Raw genomic sequence first — 22,444 nt, forward strand, 5'->3', positions numbered from 1 at the left:
TCTCATAGTCGTTTCGTTCGTCCGCAGCTCGTCGGTCGTCGCGTCAGTCGCTTGTGGGGCTATGGATTAAAAGTCTATATCTTAAGCGAAAGTATGCGGTTAGACGGCTTTTTGCTTCAGTTTTTTAGTTAGTTTTATTTTTTGCCGGTTTGCCATTTATTTTCGTGGAAAACAAGTGGTGGCAATGACTATGGACACCGGACGGACGACGGACGCAACGGATGGAATTTTTAGTAAGGCGTTGTAAAGATATTTTTATATGTCAAACTATAACTGCCATGTAACTTATAAGAAACCCACAAGCCTCACCGAGTAAATAATAATATAATAGTGACCTGACCATAAGATTAACAAGAGAGGAAGAAGGTAGGGAGTAGATTTTGTGGTAAGAACAGAATTGGAGTATTATTTATGCAGGAAGCTAGAGGTAGGTACGTACCTTTAGTTACAGTGTCAACTCAAGAAGAGTCGTTAGGAGATAATGCAGTGCACTTTTGTCTCCCTAATTTTATGAATATTCATTTTAATTTGTGGTTAAAATTTGTGTGTACCTCCTCAAAAACTAAAAGATACACTTTTGATTTTTCCACATAAATAAAAATTAAAAATAAAGTAGGTAATAAAGAAGCAAACGGAAATGCGGTTATACAACGTTGATGCGGTAAAAGGTGTTTTTTTTGTTTGTCTTTACGTCAAAGTTCATTCATCGAATTTCGGATGCATACATAATTTGATTTTGTCAAACCAGATGCGGGAATTTACATTTTTTGTTTATCTTTTTTTTCCAAGATACATTTGGCTTAGCTTCAGATACATTTTTAGCATTTTAACAGGAAATTTTAAAGTTTAATTTAAAGTTTTCAGGCTTTTTCCATGAAAAGTTGAATTTGTGCCAACAACTGCTAATTATTATAATTGTGTGGTTTTGTGGAAGAAATCATTTAGCACGATTGACATTTGGTAAGTGGTTAGTAGATACTTTGGAGAATTAAAATGAGCAATAAAATCACTTGTGTTTTTTTGAGTTTCAGTTGAAATTAATGTGTCATTTTTACTAAGAAACTTTGGAATGTCGATAGCTTAAAGGTAAAGTAAAGTAAGACTGTTTTTGATGAGTGAACAGAAACAAATGCGGTGGTTGCGAATATTAATTAAGAGTTATAGGAATGTGAAAAATGTAAATGTTGGGGGTTTTTCCTCGTAACTATTCGAAGGTATTCCAGATATTCCGGAAGTTTAAGTAAAATTGTGATTTATTTCTAAGAAATTTCAACCGGTCGGTGTAGGAGGTGACGAATTGAGGAATTATTTCTAGTAAAACAAAAGTTGAATACATTCCATTCAATTATCCAGATTAGCTTTTGATCTTTTTGGTATTATGGCATAATTGTATTCAATTTCTTAGAGACTTTAGTAAAGAAGTTGAAGTTGAATAAAGTTTGATGTCTAAAAGGGTTTTAGACAAGGTGATGCACTGTCATGCTACTTGCTCAACATCGTTCTGGAAATAATTGTGTAAAACTCAAATGTCAACACTAGAGCACAGTCATTGAAAAGTTCATCCAATTACTCAGATCCGCCGCTGATATTAACGTAGTCCTGAACAAATCTTCAAAAGCTATAACTTTAAGGTAGTTAAGGACATTGTTTACACTTAAAACGCTATAAATACAGACATGAACATAAGCTCTAAAATTGAATGGAGAATAAGTCTTGCAAATCGTTCCTTTCCAAGACTTAGAAGGCAATTGACCATCTATAAGACACTCCACATTCCGGTTCTCATTTATGGCGCTTAGGCTTTAACTTTGTCGAAGAGAGATAAGAACGTGGAGGATGCTTCGACAGAAAAATTCTTCCGTTGAGTTTGAACCTCATTTGCTTAGATATACAGTGAAGGAGCAGATATAACTACAAAATGTACTGGCAAAAAGAATAAAACTCCAACGACTTAGATAACTGGTTAGGTTATAGTGGCTGTCCAATATGGAAACGTACACACTTAGGCCAGTTTAATGGTCCATTGTGATACTAAATGAATCTTAAGCCTTCCTCCTAAACTCTGTGGAACCAGTTTGAGCCCCTTACGAAACGAAATATGGTTTAGATCGTTAAAGAATTCTCCTAGGTAATTCTTGTGTTTTCGAGCCAGAGCAGGGCATGTGCAGAGAAGATGAAGAACCGTTTCTTCCTCTTCCTCGTCCATACAGCTTCTGCAAAAGTCATTTGAGAATACGCCTAGTCTCGTGGCGAGCTTTCCTATTAGACAGTGTCCGGTTACGCCACCTACATATTTTCGAGCTTACATGCGATCTGCTTAGAGAGAGCAAGCACCTTGAACGTTTTAAATCCAATATTGGCCAGATGTTTTTTGTGACTTGACACTTGGTGATGTTGTTCCACCTGGTGTTTGCCCTCCTTACAGCGTCTTGCATTAGCCAACAGTTTACAAGTAGCGATTGGTATGCCAGTATGTGTAAACGTGGTAGGATGGGCTGCACTGTACCGTTCCTGGCCTGGAATATCTCTATTGCCCGGCACCCAGAAAAGGTGAATATTAAACTACTGTTGTGCTATCTCCATTTGAGATGATCGACAGTTATGGACTGTTATAGAGTTTGTAGAGACAAAGTCGTGAGATTTGATAGCGGCCTGGCTATCTGAGAAAATACGGATATCAGATGTCGATATCAAGTTTTCTTTAAGCCAGGACAAGAATTCTTTTATCGCCAAAAGTTCCACTTGGAACACGCTACAATGATTGGGAAGGCGGAATGAGAGATTTAAATTCAGTTGTTCAGAGTACACACCTTCACCAACCTCTTCTTTTGTTTTTGAACCATTTGTATAAAAATGGATCGACTGGTCTTCCAGGAATGCCCTATCCTCCCATAAAGATCTGGAAGGTATAGAAATGTGGAAGTTTCCGTCGAATTGCAGTTGGGGATGGTTTTAGAATAACGAAGTGGCCAATGTTTTTGTTAATCCACTGTGACGAAGCTTTGAGGAGAATGGCACACTATTTGTTTGCTAAATCGTTCTGATTACCGATGTGTGTAGCCAATTGGGTTCCAAGCCCCATTTATTTATAGCTTTTTTGCAAGAAAAGAGAGCTACAGAGGCTTTTTTGATTCTTCCCTGTACGTTGCGTTTCCAATATAGTTTTTTGACTAAGACAAGACCCAGGTATTAAGCCTCGTCCAAGAATTTTAATTGGATTCCTTTAAAAAAGGGAGGGTTGACAAATGGAATTTTGTATCGCCACGAGAATAAGACTAAATCGGTTTTGTGTTGGTTGACACCCAGTCTACACTGATCAGCCTAAAGTATTAGTCTGTCTAAGGCATTTTGTAAGAGTTCTTTTAAGGTGTTAAGACGACTGGTTTATGTAGACCAAATGGACATCAACGTTCCAGCCCAGATGGTCTTCGAATTCAATATCGAGGGACGGGACCGTAGAGTTAGATCGGGACCAGGTGGAGCAAGCAAGTGGAAGAGGACCTCCACCAACTTAGCGAAGGAAACTGAAGACAGCAAGCTAGGCACCGGCCTAGCTTGCTGTGTAATTGTAACTGTGTTAATTGAGTCTTCAACATTGCAACAATTTTCAAAAGATTTCACTAAATGAAATTGCATAGTGAAAATCTATTTACAATAGCTTTTCGTCTAAATAGTAGACTTTCTCAAACATTTTACATTAAATTTCACAATGAAAATCTTTATGAAGAATTGACTGCGAAAACTCTATTGAAACTTTATTTTCGCGTGAAAATTTTTAAGTAAATTAAACACTTTGCTTATGTATAGACAATTTTTAATGGCTTTCTATTAGAAAATATCCATACATTTTCCCAACATTCAGATATCCATTAAAGATGTTGGGAAAAAATCGTTGGTTACATCGTGAAATTAAATATGGACTTTTCATCATTGAAATCGGTTTGAGGTATCAACGAAATCATCCATTTGAGGCAAGAGTTGACTATTTAAATTAAAAGTGACGTATGGGAATACAAATAAAATAAAATGTCTAATCATTTTTAGGTCTTGCAACTGCCTCTAACCCATTAACAATAAAATTTCATATTATGTTTATTCTGATTTCATCGAAGAATTTGTGGAATGTGGAATTCACGCTGAAACAATTTTAATTTCTCAAAACAACTTGTTGGATGTTGATGTGTCAGATGATTAAACAAAAGCGTCATGAAAAAATTGATTATTTTTTTAACACAAATTTTAGCCATATTAAAAACTTAAAATGCAAATTTTGTGGATTTCGTTTATGTTTTGATTACATAAGAACTTAAATTCAGGTTTAAATTCAATTTCAAGTTATGTTAAAACAAGCACACCCGAAGAGAAACACTTTTTGCAATCTATAAAACATTTTCTTAAATTTCACCCGGGCGCCATTTAGTGAAAATATCAATAAAAGTCACAAATTGAATAATATTCTTCTGAATTACCTACTTTCAACTATTTTTTAGCTCTAATTTGATTTATGTCAACCAAAAATATTATTTATAGTCGATAGAAAAGGCCGTCAAAATCAATTAACCAACCTAACAGCAAGCGCAGCATTTTAACAAGTCAAGTTTCACTTTCGCTCAAATATTATTTTTGTCTAACAACATTTCATAAAAAAATATAATTGTATTCATAATTCAAAATTTAATTTAAACAAAAAGAAGTAGTTAATAAATAAAAAGTCATAATTCATATCTGTTCGTATTAGTAATCATCTGTCTTAACAACCACAATTCTAATGTTTTATTTTTTTCGTGGGAATATCGAAAGACATTGATCTGTTTGCCTAATTAATTTCACTAATAAATTCAAACTCCAAAAGGTTGAAAATCATAATACCAAATCTTATGACTATGTATAATGGGCTCTTAAAAAATATCATTGATGACAGAGTTAAGATACTCTTGATCATTTGAGACTCATGTCACTAAGAAAATTGATTCAAAAATAATACAAAATAATCCCATGTTTCCATACATTATTTTTTTTATTTCAAAGTTAGATTGTGACCCATAAAGATTTAAATATATGTAATTAAATGTTTATGTCCATAGAAGTCTTTTTAAATTAAAACACAAACAAAATATTCTATCAAAAAGATTCTTTTGATCTCGAATTAGTATTTATTATTTTTGAGTAATTCCTAATGCACGCATTTTTATTCATTCCCTCGTCATGAAAGAAATTTTACATTTAATTTATTTTATTTTTAAAAATGTAAGTCTCATCGTCATATAAAGCATGAAATACAAATAAACTCAATCTCAATCTTCATATATAAATGCGATGGTTTGTGCAATATTATGAGAGAAAATCATTGTGCGGAAATAAAAAGAAATGAAGAATATTTTGTGTTGAATTATTTCGCATTTGTTTTATTTATTTTTCGAATTTATTCCGGGAATTTAGAGCAATAAACGACCGTAGACGACGCATGATGATGATGATGAAGACGCATGATGACGTTAATACCTATTTATTTGTTTGTTTGTTTTGATTAAATGTTTGGAAAGAAAAGTATGCTAAGGGAATATATGGAGCTCTATATTTTAATTTGTTTTTTTTTGTCGGCTTTTTAATAAAAATCAGATATGTTATTCTATGCATAATACCATAAGACTTCATAGAAAAAGACAGTTAATGCCTTTATAGATTTAAATTGCTCAAAAAAAATAAACAAACCAATTTATGGGAATCAATTTGATAAATGATGATCATTTTGCATGTGATGAGGAACAATTATAAGTTTACAGTTAGATGTCTTGATAGAAATAGGAAGTTTTTAGATTGGATATACTTTTGGTATCATAATTTAAGTGTGAAAATATAAATTAGAAAGGTTAAATATAGTAATGCAAACAACAACATTGAGTATTTGTTATTAAATCGGAAAAATAGATTGGAGTTCCTTAAGGTTGAATGCTTGGGCCAGTGCTTTTTACAAATGAATTTTAATTTGTATGCAGATGGAACCGATTACAAGGTTGGTGAATGTGGCTTCCTTATGCATTTAGTGTGTTCGCTCGCAGAACGTCTTGTCATCAAAAAAGTCCTCTTTTGACCATACATTCATTGGACTCTGTCTCAATTAAGTCTGTTACACCCCGAAGCTATCGATCGTCGACCATCTCTTGTTGAGATGGCGGAGCAGTTCAACTTATTTGGGTGCCGGGTTATAGAGACTTTCCATGAAATTGTATAAAGGATGGGTAAACAATCCAACATCGGAATACCCCTTGCTACTTCAAAGCTTATCCTAAAGATGATTCAATAAAGAAAGCAAACCACTTCTCGGTCAACCAAACTAATTCTGCCAATACTTGATGCTAAAAATTTAAGCAACTCATATCAGTTGGTAGATTGCACTTTAGCTTCGTTATTGGTGTCCTTACGAGACATTGCTCAATGTTTAGGAATAGTTTTTGCAGCTGTCTCACTTTTAAAGTTTATGTCACTTCCTGTCACAAAGGCGAAGCCTATACCTTCAAGTCTTTTACTGCAATGATCCTAGTGATCTAAGAAATTTCGACTTTTTTTGTGTCAAGCGCTTCATAGGTAGTTCTAACTAGCTCAACGAATAAGGTAGGTCTTAAGATCCATGTGTGATATCGCAACGACCAACTGGTTTATATGTGTTGGTTTTCACGTCAACAGCCCCCTTAACTTAACGTAGCCTAAACTTAGAACAACAAGAATTAATACACTCCTGGTTCAGTAAAACGAATGACGTTGAACTCACTTATCACTGCTTAATATAAAAAAAATAAAAAAGGACAATTGTATTTAATATTTCAAAAAATGCATAAGGGTACCTAAAGGTTGAATCCATTGACCACAACTTTTTACATAATGTAGATAATAAAAATTTCTCTCTGCTGAAGGGTTATGTAATTTGTGTGGAATAATTCAATTAATTTCGACTGAATTTGGAGTTCTTTTACCTACATTTTATTTAGTTATAAAACATAAATATTGAATATCATTTTTTGGATATTTTTTGGGCCTAGTGACTTACAACTCTCAACCATTCCTGAGTGCGAGTACTGTTATCAGGGATGGAGGGGACCTACAGTTTAAGGACGAATCCGAACAGATAATTTGAGAAAGCACTTCTCATGACAAGAACTACTCTTGGAGGATTTTCAATTCTACGCAAGAGGCAGTACACTTATGTATCACTGCTTAAAATAATTTTCTTTTAAAAAAGTATAAAAGTAAGTATTTTATTATTTTAAAATTAAAAAGGATACCTCAAGGTTGAATCTATTGACCACAACTTTTAACACATTTTAATATTTTATCTTTTTTAGAGAGTTATGTAAGAATATTGAGTTTTTTCTTCCCAAATGTGATTGTTTCATAAAGTTGAACATAAAGCTTTGAAAGCATTTTTATAAAATATGATCTTGTAGACAGAAAAAAAAGCAAATTAAATAATTAGGAGTGATAAGATTAAACCTATTAGACCATTTAAAGAAAAGTAAAGGAAATCTTAAAGATCTTTTAAGGGGGCCAAATAAGCCAACCATATTTAATGAAAGATCCAGCAAATGATACATAAAGTGTTTTTATGATATAAAGATTTTTGAATTTACGAATGAAACGTTTTTTAAGGTCGTTTTGAAGTAGTTGAAAGTTAGTTGACCCTTAACTGTCACACGGAGTAACTCAATCCCCCACGTTGGAAAACCCAATTGAACAAGATGTGTCGACATTCTAAGATTTTAAGATGATTTTATCATGTCAGTTTGGGAAGTTTTCAAAATGTCTAATGGTTTTGGATTGTTAATTTAAAAACAAATTAAGAACCATATTTTTATTGAACAACGATTACGCAACACTGTGGTAACAATTTTCTCAGGCCAAGGAAATAAACGCTCAATACGTTGCCTTGTTACTTGTTAAGAAGTCACTTCTCTAACTTGTGTGCCACTCACTATAATATATCATTTGTTGTATTGTTTTAAAAGGTTTTAGAACTGTAATTCCACTTTTTTAAGCCTGGGGTAACGAATCAACCCGTTTAACCGCTAAGGGCTAAGGATGTTTTGTTCAAAATATTTTGTACGTCATCAGCGAATTATGCATAGAATTCATTTATAAACCGAATAACAGTGGACCAAGTTGGCTTCCTTGTGGAACACCAAATATGATATCCAAGAAATAGTCTTGCCATTGAGTCAAATTTTCTCCAATTTTTTTAAAAACACATTTTGGCTTAGTTTGTCAAATGCTTTACCAAAGTCCGTTAATACATAGGAAACTTGTGAATTTCTTTAGAAGGCGTAAAAAAAATGTTATTAATGTTCTTTTTCAAGACCATGCTTATTATTACAGAAAACAGAAGAGCAATTTAAAGAAAGAATATAACAGACAAGAGACTCAAACAATTTTAGAAAGACGGGCAGTAACTTATTTTGGGGAAAGCGTAAATTGATAAGACTGGAAAGTGAAAAACAGGACAAACAACGGATATAATAAATAGTGGTAGGCCAAAAGGTCCGGACTTAGATTGTTGTCAAGATTTTAAATATTTTTAAGTATAAATCCAGTATGTAAAATTAGTGTTAATCACATAATATAAAGGAGGGAATGGGGGGTTGAATACTGTGACGTGAAACATAAGCTTGAGAAAGAAACTTAAACTCCAATTGAACTAGGTAATCGTAATTTAAAAAATAAATATGGGGTACCTTAAGGCTGTATTGCATGGCCAGCGCTTTTTGTTTGATTTTTGTAGTTTTTAATTTGTTTGTATTTATAGTTCCCTTAATAAAAGCAATGGGTTATTCATTAATACCTTGAAAAATGATACATTCATCAAGTCATTATATCGAATATGGATTAATTAATTTTCAGTACGATTTTTTTAATTATAAATCCGGTTAAAAAAAAAGATTAAAAAGAATTTCATATCAATTTAAATTATATAAACAAATATGTTGATAGGTAAATATTAATTCGTGTTATTAATTTGATTAAAAATCAACAACAGCAACAACAAGCAGTCAAAAAACGAAAGGAAAAAAAAAGACTGACTGTGATAATCTGTTGATAGGTATGTTTATTTTTATTATTACTTCATATTTTAAATCCCCTCAGCATGAAATATTCTCTGTCAAAAGAGTCAAACAACTCTGATGTACAGCTTATTGCAACAACAACAAAGCTTGAACGTAATTAAAATTCCACAGAATACTATGCCTGCAATGCATGTAAAAAAGAACTTCATATAAAGACGTAATAGTTTGATTGTGAGCTCACACATCATAAATGAAAAAATTCGTTTATCCAATCCCTTTCTTCATACGCGAGCATATAAATACAAAGATACATATGTTGTTTTTTTGAAAAAGACTGCAAAGTACCCGTAGACACTTAGTCATGTAGTCATGCAATAAAAATGCACAATGCAACAACAACAGCAAAAGTTTATTTAACACGCACAGTAAAGCGCATACAGTTTATAATTTAACGCACCTTTAATTCAATAGATTGGTAGATGATAGAAAGAGGTTATGTAGATAGATACTTTTGTATCTAATACAAAATTTTAATATACTATATTTTCATTAACACGATTTTTTAATTAAAAAATCACTCTAGCAAAACTTAAGTGAAACTCCCCGATCAAGGTGAATGTCGCAATCAAATTAGAACAGCTATCTATAAGCTTTAAAATAAAAACAGAAAATACTTTATCTAGAATCTCTTTAGAACTCTGTTGGGGGCGTATTAAATGGTTGCACCCATTTAAATTACATGCAATGCAAAAAATGTATATCCCGTAGATTAAATTGTCAATAAATTAATCCATCAACTTTGAGTTAATGTTAAAAATAAAATGTACACAAATTTACATTGAAATCGTTTTTCTACTTCTTATTGCAGATAAAGTATCTTTTGCATTTAGTTACGAGTAACTATGTATCTTATCTTATTGGCTCATTGAAAATAGGTAAGGTAGACACATTAATTTTGTCTTATAATATAAGATAGAAAATAAATGACAACTACATTAGTCACTGACGCTGTCTTTCGACAAAAGGTATAGTGTAGTGTAGTCACATTATTTTTCTTCGTTTTCCTTATGTCAGACAGAAAATAGTGTTAAAGAACCTTAACCTCACGTTTGTCGTCATAGTCGTTGGTATCGGTATGAAAAAAGAAGGGAAAAAAACAAGAATTCGCTTAGTAATGAGAAGAAAACAAAAAAATTGCATGGGAAAACGAGGATGAGATAGTGATGAGAAAACCTATAAGAAAATGAAAATTCTCTCTTTGAAATTCTAATTTAGACTTTCCTAGGGTTTACGATATGCATATGTGAAGATGAACAAAAGATACCTAGAGACAAATGCAAGATACCAGTTACTTTCAATACATTTTCGCTTAGACATTTGGAATTATTATGCAGGTGAGGTATGAAAAGTGAGATAGTTAATGGTTTAAGATTGAAAGGGATAGTTAATCGTGGAGTCTATTGCTTTTTGTTTTAAACTATTGGCACTGCAAATAAATTGAGTAAGGTCTTTTTTTAGGAGTTTTATGGTCTTTTTGCTTAGTTGCTTTAATTTGTATTGAATTTGCATATTCTTAAACAAAAAAATGGCGCCCGGGTAGAAACCAAAAAATTAAAAAAATCAAAACCAATGGACATGCTACACAAAATTTAAGGTAGAATATATTTATGAAAACATTTCAAGTCTTCTGTCCAAATTGCAAATTGCTGCAAATTGCGCCCAAGTAAAAGTATATTCATAGTTTGATTACAATTTACTATTGAATTTATCCCCTAAATTGACTCAACTCCAATTTGTAATTTAAAGAATTCTTATCAGTTTATTTTTGAGCACAATTTCCGAAGTCCAGACCCATGAATTTTTTTTCAGGAATATGGAAAGCTTAATCCAAATTCTGTTTTTAATCAAATTTTGCTATCAAGAACTTTATTGATATCTCTTAACGTTTTAAATGTTTAATGTGAGCTTAACTTAAAGAGTGAAATTGAACAAAAAATAAGAACTTACTAAATGGCGCCCGAGTAAAAATCCCTCAACACTGTGCAATAATTTTGGCAGCAATTGAGGGGACAAATATTGGATGAAAATTTTAAACCACAAATTTGAGAAACACTTTTAAAAGAAAGAAAATATTTGTGAAGTAAAAAAAAAATGATAAAGAAAAATAAAAGAAAAAAGACAAAGTGGCGCCCGACAAAAACCTATAAGAACAATGAAGCATGAGAATTGAACTTCCTTCAACAAAAAAAAACTTTTACTCTAATACTAAAGTTTACTTACTCGTAATTAGTACAATTAAAAAGTCAAACTAAAATAAACAAGAGGATTTTTTTTTCATATTCATCAATCGTATAAAAAAAGTTGAAGATTTAAAATTTTTCTTAACTTAGTCAATGAAATTGAAATAGTTTTGAACGAGAATAATAATTGAAATATTAACGGAAAAAAAATAGAATTAAAGAATGTGTGCATACATAGCTACTTCATATTTCATTCAAAAATCAAAAGGAGTTATCTAAAAGTGGCACCCGAGTAAAATTTTTAAAGACAATTTTCGATCCTAAAAGTATCACAAATCTTAATAGAAACTCATAACGCATTACTGTCTTACAAATAATTATGATTTTTTATATATATAAATTGAATTTAAACGTAATATACATTATTTTCGAGTTATCGTTGGGCGCCATTTAGTAAAAACTCTTCTATAGTACCTACATAAATTTTCGTTTTTAATAAGAATTTATTTTTTCAGTTAACATTACACACAAAATTCAACAAAACAAAAACAATTTTCATACAAAAATTTAACTAAAGCCTATGAAAGTCCCCATAATAGTTTCAACAACTTCAATCAATTAAAAGATAAATGTCAAGCTCTATTATTTAGCCAATGCGAGTTCAGTCATAAAAATTAAGATTCATCAATTTCAATAAATGTATATCTGTAAGTTTGTATATCTCAGTATATACAAACTTATACGAGAATTAACTGAACAAAAGCAATAACAATCTATCAACTAATGCATATGTACAAATATTTCAATAAGTCTCCCCGTAATATTCTAAGCTGATTCACCAGTTCAAAAGCTTTCAACTAGTTGTCAGGTGCATTGACGTAGTATCAAACAATTTCTAAGAATTGTTGTAGTTACTCATAAACATTTGAAAACTCTCATGTTAAATAAAAAAAACTCAAACAGTGGCACTTCCTGGGCGCCAATTAGATACATTCCTTTTTTTTGCTTTTATTTTTATTTCAAAGTTTTTTCCAAAATATATCTGTGAATACTGTTAGTGAATTATATAAGAACCCCATTTATTCATCTACATCATTATAAGTACGTCAAACTGAATTAAACCCTCAATTTCTCTCTGCACCTTTGGTATTTTGCAATTCCTCATGATGCACAAAACTTGAAACACAGCCTTGTAAACTGCATATCAAAATTAACAAACAAAACAAACAACATATCTCAAGCCTGTCTTCAGTACCAATGCACCATGGAATTCTCTTTCTCTCCCAAAAACAAGTACCCTCTCAAAACAAAACCACTTGCAGATACAAATGTATCTTAAATCAAAAAAATACACAAGACTTCCCTGATGGAATTCGTGGAGATATGCACCCAAGAGATTCTTAATCCGGCTTAAAAAAGAAAAACAACCATAAACACGCAACTCATATACCTATATACATAAGATGCATTCATTTTTGCATCTATATAATACGTAGTTAGATACATTTTTAAATGTATCTCAAATGCCATTCAACTTTTGTGCAGCCATTGCTGACACTACCTGTCTTAAATCTAGTATATATCTTATATTTTTATAACTTACCGTCTTTTTTCTGCAATGTTGTTTTCTGAGATGTTGATACAAAATAAAAATGAAAGATAATAATCCACAAGGTCGTTTTAATCCGTTTTAAAAGTGAGAGATACAAAATATTAAACTATAAACGCACTTTTGAGATACAGGTATGTATAAAATATCTTGCTACTCTCTTTCAGGAATTTCTTAGTAATTTTTATATGATTTTCCTGTTTTTATCCAGAAAAAAAGAAAATACATAAATTCAATGTATCGATGCACTTGCACTTGCACTTCTTCTTCTTTTCCTTCTTTCGTTCGTTTGCGGTGTTAAAATCTACTGTCACTGTTTTGTATCTATTTCTTCTTCTTCGTTTGTTTTATCCAATAATAAATCCGGTTGAAGAAAAGGTCGTTGTCGCATATAGATAGCTAATATTTGTATAGATACAAATAAAGATACAATATCTTTAATTACACAAAACACAAATTAAAATTCCCAAGAAATATTATTTAATCACAAATGAGTTGGTGCACAGGTGCACACTTCTTCTTCTTCTTTTTTTATTTTTCTTGTCTTCTTCAAAATCACAAGAAATGACAAAAAACAAAACTTCACTTTGAATAAATTATCGATTTAGTATTCAAGATACAAAATTTTGGTTATTTCTTTATTTTATGGATTTTCAACTTCGAATATCCCCACGTAATTTATAGTTTTTTGTTTTTTAATTATTTCCTTCTTTGTTTTAAATTCGGTCAAATTTTTTTTGTATTCGTAAAAGGAATTCAAAAATCGCGAAATCATTCATGCGAATTTAATATCTTTTTTCTTTTTTGAATATCAAAAGATACCGCGATACACATCAAGACACATTCCAAAACCAAAACAAACTTCACGAACGAAACACGAACGGGAGCGGTTTTTGTTCTCTCTGGTTTTTATTTTTAATTGAATTTTTATGGAGAAAAATTCATAAATTCATCCTAACTCGACGTCGATTCAGCTTAAACTGAGCCACAGAATGTTGATAGCGATCGTGTATATCAAAATGGGAAATGTTGTCTTTGTGGATTATGCTTAGGGCTTGAGACTTGACCGATTGGGAAGTGAAGAACTGAGTAAGTCTATAAGAATGTTGCCTGTTTTGTGGTGTTTTTTCTTTTCTTGACGTTCGTTGTTCGTAGGCGCGTGCAGTGCAATGAAACAAAACAACAACTTCTACTGGTCGAGCAACATTCCTTTCAACATTTGTGTGTCTATCACACAAGAGTTTAGTGTTGCATTGCATAAACGGGCGCCCAACAAGAGACCCAAAACGAAAAGCAACCGGCAAACATGCAATAATTTCCAGTTACATTGAGTGAGTATTATTCTGTTCGTGTGGATTGTAGTTTGAGTGAATTGTAATGTGGATTGTATCAGAGCTATACATGAGTCTGCAACATTAAGTTTATGTTTCGGTTTTCGGGTCGTTTAATTTGTTTGCAACGTTTTTAAGAGGGGAAGATACTTGAATGGACAACATCTGGTTGTTGTTTAGGTTTTATTTTTTTTGAATTTGTATATTGTATGGAATTTTGAAAGTGGGTGGAAAGTGTGGTCATAAAAAATTATGAAAATGAGCTGATATTTTAGCTGCTGGTATTTTATTGTAATTGTAGTTTTGTTGTATTTTTTTTATTGCACATAGACAGGAAGCTTGATTGTCCCAATGAAGAAGAACTTGAATTAACTTTTTTTATGGATAATTTATCTCATGTTAAGATAAAGTTGTTTCCGAAAGTAATCAAATTTTCCTTAGAATTTAATGTTTTGATTTTCGAGTTTATATAAAATATTGTACTAAATCATTTCTGAGTTTTAAGTAACGATCTTAACAATGTTGTTAGGTTTTTAAGTAACATTCTTTTTAACTGAATTATAATATTAAGTGAAATAACGTAATTCATAAATCTTGTATTTTATTTGTAAAAATAAAGGAAATTGATGTGATTGTAATTAAATCCGTATTGATTTAATCAATGTATAAATAAAAGATAAGCCATTTCCTTTAATATATTTAAAGAATTAAAATTGGTAAATAAATGATTAGAAGATGAATAGATTTTCTGCCAGTTAATGTTAATTGTTAATTGTCGGCGGAAGTAAATATTGGTTCAAAAAAATGATAAGGTAACTATTATTCAAAATTAACTGATAATACACATTTTAGAAACGTGACAAAAATCTCGCTAAAACTTTGGAAAAAAATATCACTGACATGAAAAATAAGAGATATGGATTTTTAAAATGTTTTGTAATCACTCCGATGCCCATGAGATAGACAAAATAATATGCATTTATTAACAACTTACAGTTTTAATTTAATATCCTTTCATATTTTACTAGATCAGGTTGAATCGGAGTAAATTTAATAGACCTAGAGCTGTGAGACCTAATTCTGAGGGTGGAAGGAAACCAGTTGAAATTAAAGTTCAAGGTAGTCTTTGTAAAGGTGATATCAGAAACGATCATCTTCCAACACGTATTGGCTGTGTTTGAGAGAAAAAGTTTAATAAAAGTACAACTTTTTCGAAAATTGAAATAGGAAGAAAAGCCACTTCAAATGCATTGCATCTTGACATATGCGACTCACTGATTTCAAATATGGTTCGACAGACGTGAAGGTAGAAGCATTTGTCCTGCAGAGTAAGCCGGACACGCGTTTTTTGTCTTTGTGGCAACTACTTAATAAACGGTGATTTTTTAAGAGCTTGAGAACTTTTTTAAAAAAAAAATGCATAAAATTTGCAAAATCTCATCGATTCTTTATTTGAAACGTTAGATTCGTCCATGACATTTACTTTTTGAAGATAATTTCATTTAAATGTTGACCGCGGCTGCGTCTTAGGTGGTCCATTCGGAAAGTCCAATTTTGGGTAACTTTTTCGAGCATTTCGGCCGGAATAGCCCGAATTTCTTTGGAAATGTTGTCTTCCAAAAAAAAAGTTTGTTAGCATTGAACGATAGCGATCGTCATTCACCGTAACGTTGCGTCCAACAGCATATGGTCTAATGATTCCACCAGCGTACAAACCACACCAAACAGTTCTTGAACGGCTTCTGGTTGCTCTTCACTCCAAATGCGGCAATTTTGCTTATTTACGTAGCCATTCAACCAGAAATGAGCCTCATCGCTGAACAAAATTTGTCGATAAAAAAGCGGATTTTCTGCCAACTTTTCTAGGGCCCATTCACTGAAAATTCGACGTTGTGGCAGATCGTTCGGCTTCGGTTCTTGCACGAGCTGTATTTTATACGGTTTTACACCAAGATCTTTGCGTAAAATCTTTCATGTGGTCGAATAACACAAACCCAATTGCTGCGAACGGCGACGAATCGACATTTCACGGTCTTCAGCAACACTCTCAGAAACAGACGCAATATTCTCTTCTGTACGCACTGTACGCATTCGTGTGGTTGGTTTAATGTTCAATAAAGTAAACTGAGTGCGCAACTTGGTCACAATCGCATTAATTATTCGCTCACTTGGTCGATTATGTAGACCATAAATCGGACGTAAAGCGCGAAACACATTTCGAACCGAACACTGATTTTGGTAATAAAATTCGATGATTTGCAAGCGTTGCTCGTTAGTAAGTGTATTCATGATGAAATGTCAAAGCATACTGAGCATCTTTCTCTTTGACACCATGTCTGTCAAATACTAATGCATGAAAATCCTAACCTCAAAAAAATCACCCTTTATAAAGGCAGACGTCGCTGAAAATTCGATTGGTTTTTGGTGTTTTTAGAGTTGTAGAAAACCAATTGAGATCAGTCGCATTCGAAAGCCCTTAATCTCTTGAGTTTATATATGTTTTTCTTTCAATATTCGGATAACAATTGTAGCCCAATAAAACATATCGCAATCGAAAGATCTCGAATATCAGAGCATAAATATATTTACAAAAAAACCACTTCTTTAATATGTTAACAAAAAGATATTAGCTCCAATAAAATTATAAAGGAACACAAACTTTAACCAAACCAATTCACAGAACATCGCGTAAAGTTCTGGAATTGCATTGTAGATTTAATTTCTTGAAATGTATGTAAGTTTAAAATGGTTTCAATCCGAAACATAAAATTGTAATTAAGGGGGTATTCTGGTCTAGAAATTAAAAAAATCGATTTTTTTTTCTTTTCATATTTTCATAGTTTAACTATTTAAGAATATGTCTACGAGAGGATTTTCCCAAATTCAAATTATTTTCGGAGAAATAAGTATTTTGCTGAGCAGCCACCCAAATCGGTTGGGCTGCAACTAATAGAACAAAAGACATAATGGAGTACTTTAAACGCGTTTTTCTCAGAACTGTTTTTTTGAATCTGATACCCACGATTTCTCAGGTTCTGCCGAACCGATTTACTTGAAATTTTAAGAGAGTCTTCTTTAGTGACTTGTCTACGTCCGGAACTACGGCCATCCCCAAATTTAAATTTTTACTATTTTTAACAAATCGAAGAATGTTCAAAAAAATGGTAATTTTTTTGTATTTTTCTTTAGACAGCCGCCATTTTGTAAAAAAAAATGTTTGTAACTTTTCCGTAGTTCCAGACATTGCGACATTATTGTAGATTAATAATCTTTTTTAGTTTTTGATTTCAGATTTCTAGGAGAGTTAAAATCGTGGGTATGGTCACGCACCAAATTTTTAAGATGCACCACTCCATCAGCTGATAACTAACGGAATTTTTATTTTTTTTTTACTTTTTTATTTTTTTTTGCATGCTTTTAATGTGAATAAATAACGTATAAAAAAATAGATGCTAAAATTATTGCTTGCTTTTTTCTACAGAACTTCAAAAATTACCTAAAATTCATGCCTCTAGACCAGAATACCCCCTTAAAGACTTTGAAATTGGACTAACTGCCTACTATCGCGATTTAAGTCGCAAATGCTTTGTTTTGTATGTTTAACCAACATTAAGAAAAACGCAAATAAAATCGAGCAAAAAAAACAACAGAAAAGACATACAGATATGGACATTAAAATAGAAACACCAAAAAGAGTTTCAAAAATTCAATTTTTTATTGACTTAAAACGATTTTTTTTTTCAAGTTTGGTCTTCATTTTCTTTTTTTTTTTCTTTCAAACTAAAATTACAAATTATTTGTAGTAAAATTTTAACATAAAATATTTTAAATTCATAATTTTAAAAAAAGGAACAAATTTCGTAGACAAAGATTTAAAAAAATTAAATAAAATTCAAAGCTATTCTGAATTTAAAAATTACTTTAATATCTGGTAGCCTGGCCCTTAGCTTTAATTACGGCGGCATCTGTTAATTGAAATATTGTACCACTTTTGTTGAACCATCCTCCACAGTTTTAATAAAATTTTCTATGGGATTTAAGTCAGGCCACTCCAATACAATGAGTTTTGGGCCCTTAAAATACTTTTGAGCCGATTTGGATGTGTGCTAAGGGTCGTTGTCCTGCTGTGGAACACATTTGATAGGCAGATTCTCGTCATTCACCTTCATATTTTGATCCATTTTACCCTCAGTCAAATGTATTGGTCCAACGCCATACCAAGAAAATTAACCCTAGAGTAAAATACTGATTCCACCATTCTTGCCCGTTTTCTGGATGTATTCGGGATTAAATTCTTTCAAAGGAAGCCTTCTAATGGTTTGTCTGCCATCACTTTCGGACAAATCTATCTTTGTTTCGTTCATCCACAAAATATTCCTCCACTTTTTGTCTCCTTCTGGTCCACTCCAATAAAAATTATCGTGGGCGAATTTAAACCGCATTGTTATATTTCGTTTTCCTTAGAAAAAAATCCATTCTTGCGATCCTTCTGAGCAAGTTAGCTTCAACAAGTCTTCTACGAACAGTTCTGGAAGTTGTTGGAAGCTGTAGTTTGTTTTTATTTCCCTTGAAGACTTCTAAGTATCCTTTTATTTGAAGCGCAAATTATCTTTCAGTCTTCTCTTGGGGTTGTTTTGCTTGGTTTTCCCGTCTATTTTTTTGGCTCTCAGCGTTCAAATTGCTTTTACAATCAACTTAAGAGTTCTGCTCATTATTCTGGCTATTGATCTTGAATGACAGCCTTCTCTTCTAGGTAACAATACCGCAACCCATGTTTCCCTTAGAATTAATTGCAATATTATTCAAATAATTTAAATTTACTTCCTAAAGTAAACTTATTGTTTTATACAAATAAAAAAAATATTAAAAACTAATATTTTTGATACTAGTTAAATATTAAGGTCTTATTTTCTATTTTAATGTCAACCAAAGACACAGTCTTACCTAAGAAACAGTTCATCTCCAAACAATCAACAAGAAAAAAAAAACTATGTTATTTTTCATGAGAAAAACTAACTTTTTTTGATAACGGTTAAAACTACTTTTAATGCATGTTGTTCTTTTCATTTGGTTTTACTCTTGGCAACTGTGTCTATTTTAATGGCTATGTCTGTATATCACGTCATTAGTCAACATTTTTGTGTTGAGGTGTAATTTAAAAGATTGTAACCATTTAGAAGTAATAATGACTTCCAAAATTGTGTTCGCCCCTTTTTAAAAGTTAGTCTTACTTCTACGCCTCCATCCTTAACAGTGTTACTCGCACACAGGAATGGTTGAGAGTTGTAAGTCACTAGGCCCTAGTTCTCAAAGGTTTGTTGCGCCACCTAATTTTGACGCTTGAAAGTTATAATTTAATTTTCAGAATCTGTGAGAAAATTATAAAACGTTAAAAATGTACTTCTAAATTTAAGTCTGCAATTTATGAAGTTACTACTTTTCAGTTCGAAAAAATCTAAGAACATTTATCACTAATGTTTTCATTTTCAAGCAAATAGAACCATTTTATTTTTGCAACAAATGCATTCACTTTAATTTGAAGTTATTGTAGAATACCATTCTATAAATACCGTGTTGGACCATTTAAGTCTACCTCTTAAAACTCTCAACTCCCAAAACACTGAAATTTCATTGTGAAAATAAAATGGCGTTAAGTCTTTTCGTCAAAACCATAAATTGTCATAACTCCCAAAATTGGTCATAAAGCCCAAAAACGAATGTCCTTACTCCCAAACAAATTTTAATTAAAAGAACACCCAAATAGAAAGTTGTCATTTTGCTCAAAAGAATTGTAAATTTTGAATTTGGGGTTGGTGACATTTATGATTTTTTTTGTTCTTTTTGTCCCAACTACAAATATCTCAAATTATAAAATATCCCAAAGAAATAAAATGCTATATCACCCAAACTAATTTTTAACGTCGTAAAGTCCAAATTTTGTTGGGCCTTAAAACAGTGTGTTATGTATCGGAGAGCCTGCTGCCCCCCTTGCAAACCCTCTGCTTGGGTTCAAAAGATTTGGGATAGGTGTGAAGTGTACGTTAAGTTTCTTTGCATTCAAGGAATCTGGATTTGAAGAAAACTGGTACCCAAATTCTATAGTGAGTCCAAGAAAGGGGGTTGAGTGCGCAGCATGACCTTATACATATTTCACTATTTATACGCACTATGAAGATGCAAGCTAAGTATTTTGTTTTTTGCTCCACTTCGAAAATTGGCCTTGTTTCACTTTCTTAAAGTGAAATAAAACCTAACATACACTTCGTGTCACATGAATGGGGACACACTTTTTTCGTTTTTTATTTGACGATATTTTTCAATTCCTTTGTTTTTTTAGAAAAACTCTAACTTGGAAAAAATTTGTTGGATTAAGTTGATAAGTACAAAGAAGGTCATAAAAAGTACCTGGTTTTTTGTGTCACATGAATAGGCATATAATTACCTGTAAGACCCTTTAAAGTAAAGAAAATATCAACAAAATATTATGCTTGGGTAAATACTGGTTTTATTGAAGGAATCAAAATAATTTTTAGTAATTTAAGGACCGTTTTATGCCTTCATTAATCTCTTCGGTTTCTTGGTATGGCGAATTCCTTCGTAGACTTTTCTTTAAAGCCATCCCCACACGTTTTCATGATGTTGAGGTCAGGATAGATTTGCCTAGATCCCGGTAAGCTCAAATTTGGCCTATTTCCTTCTTGATTAGACCCTTATTCTACCCATACTGCTTGGTTCTATCAAATTAATACTCGTACTAAGCTCTTAAACAATCAAAGTATCCTTTTATCTGACTTAAAACACTGTAATAGGTAAATTTAGAGCTTGTCCCTATTCATGTGACACAACAAAACAGGTACTTTGTATGGCATTCCTGTGAAAAACCGCCATAAAACTTGTATTTATCAACTTAATCCAAAAATTAGTTTTGCAGTATAAACATAATATAGACATACCTCATTCATTCCACATTTTGGGTTTTCCCAAAAAAAAGTCTTAGGATCTGAAAAATGTCTTCAAAAAACAAACGAAAAAAGCTTGTTCGTATTCATGTGATGTGACACGATGTATTTGTTACACTTTTTTGAACTTCCGAATTTTTGGGAGTTCTGACATTTCTTCTAGTTTAATTTTTGTGTTTTTGTGCGATTAAATTTAAAACTCAAAAAGTCGTAGTGCCCAAAAAACATTTTTTCATTTTATGTAGGGGCGGAAGTATTTAACGTTATTTAAATTTTGTTTGCCAATCGTATTTAAACCTAAAGAGATTCATTCCAAACTAAATGCTTAAACCACATGGATACAAACTAAGAAAAAAATGGTTTATTATTTCGTCAGTAAGTAAATGTGTGTCACTCAGTGACCCAAAGATTTTATTACATTTAAATTTTTCTTAGGATTAAAGAAGGAATGACATTTAAACAAACCATTTTCATTATTGTTTCTGTTTGTTAGTTGGCAACACTCAATTCCTCTAAATTGACACAATTAAAAAAAATATGTTTTTAGGTTATAAATGGCCACTCTGATCAATTTCTAAAACATACTTCATTTTATTAAGACGGCTTAAATTTCGGTGCCACTTTTCACAGGCTTAAAAATAAAAGAAGTCAAGGTATATGGATAACCATATAAAGACACAAACAATCCATTAAATACAACGATAAGGTAAAATCTCCAATTTTGAGAAAGTGGAATGAACAAAGAAAACATGACATTACCATTTTAAATAAAGTGACATGAAGCAACAACCCTACCAATCAAAAAAGAACCAAAAAACTGAAGTAGTTACATGCTTTGCCCCATAAAACTCTAATTTTAAAACCTTTTAATAATGGTAACAATTAAAAACATTTCTAAAAAATAAAATTAATTGCTAAAAGTTTTTCCGGCTCAATCTCCTTTGAATGACATTCAGAAAAAGGTCTGTGACATTTAAATTCAAACTCAAAGAGTCAAATGATTCTTAACAGATATGACCAACCATTAAGATTGATAACCCAAGAAAAAATACAAATACTTAAAGAAACAAAATGTCTGGATCGAGTTTGTCTGGACACTGAATTTGTTTTACCTCGGTCAGTGGTGTTTGACATTTAAATGTCATCTGTCATCATCTAACCATCAATTTTATGTCTCAAGAAGTTTGATTTTGTTTTCTCTTAAGATTAAACCACTTATTTTATGCTTTTTAAAATTATAGCTAACGTTTAA

The 22,444-nt window shown here is 31.8% G+C and overlaps 1 protein-coding gene across 1 annotated transcript in view; it reads right to left on the minus strand.

Moving 5' to 3' along the window:
* LOC129940570 (uncharacterized protein DDB_G0271670) overlaps positions 1-13,897 on the minus strand; it is a 79,000-nt gene extending 65,103 nt beyond the window's left edge. The window contains exon 1 of the mRNA XM_056048948.1: positions 12,897-13,897. The gene's annotated coding sequence lies outside the window, so the exon portion shown is untranslated. The remainder of the gene's footprint in view (positions 1-12,896) is intronic.
* Positions 13,898-22,444: the final 8,547 nt, after the last annotated feature.

Source organism: Eupeodes corollae, chromosome 1 (assembly GCF_945859685.1).
Source record: "Eupeodes corollae chromosome 1, idEupCoro1.1, whole genome shotgun sequence".
NCBI classification, from domain to species: domain Eukaryota; kingdom Metazoa; phylum Arthropoda; class Insecta; order Diptera; family Syrphidae; genus Eupeodes; species Eupeodes corollae.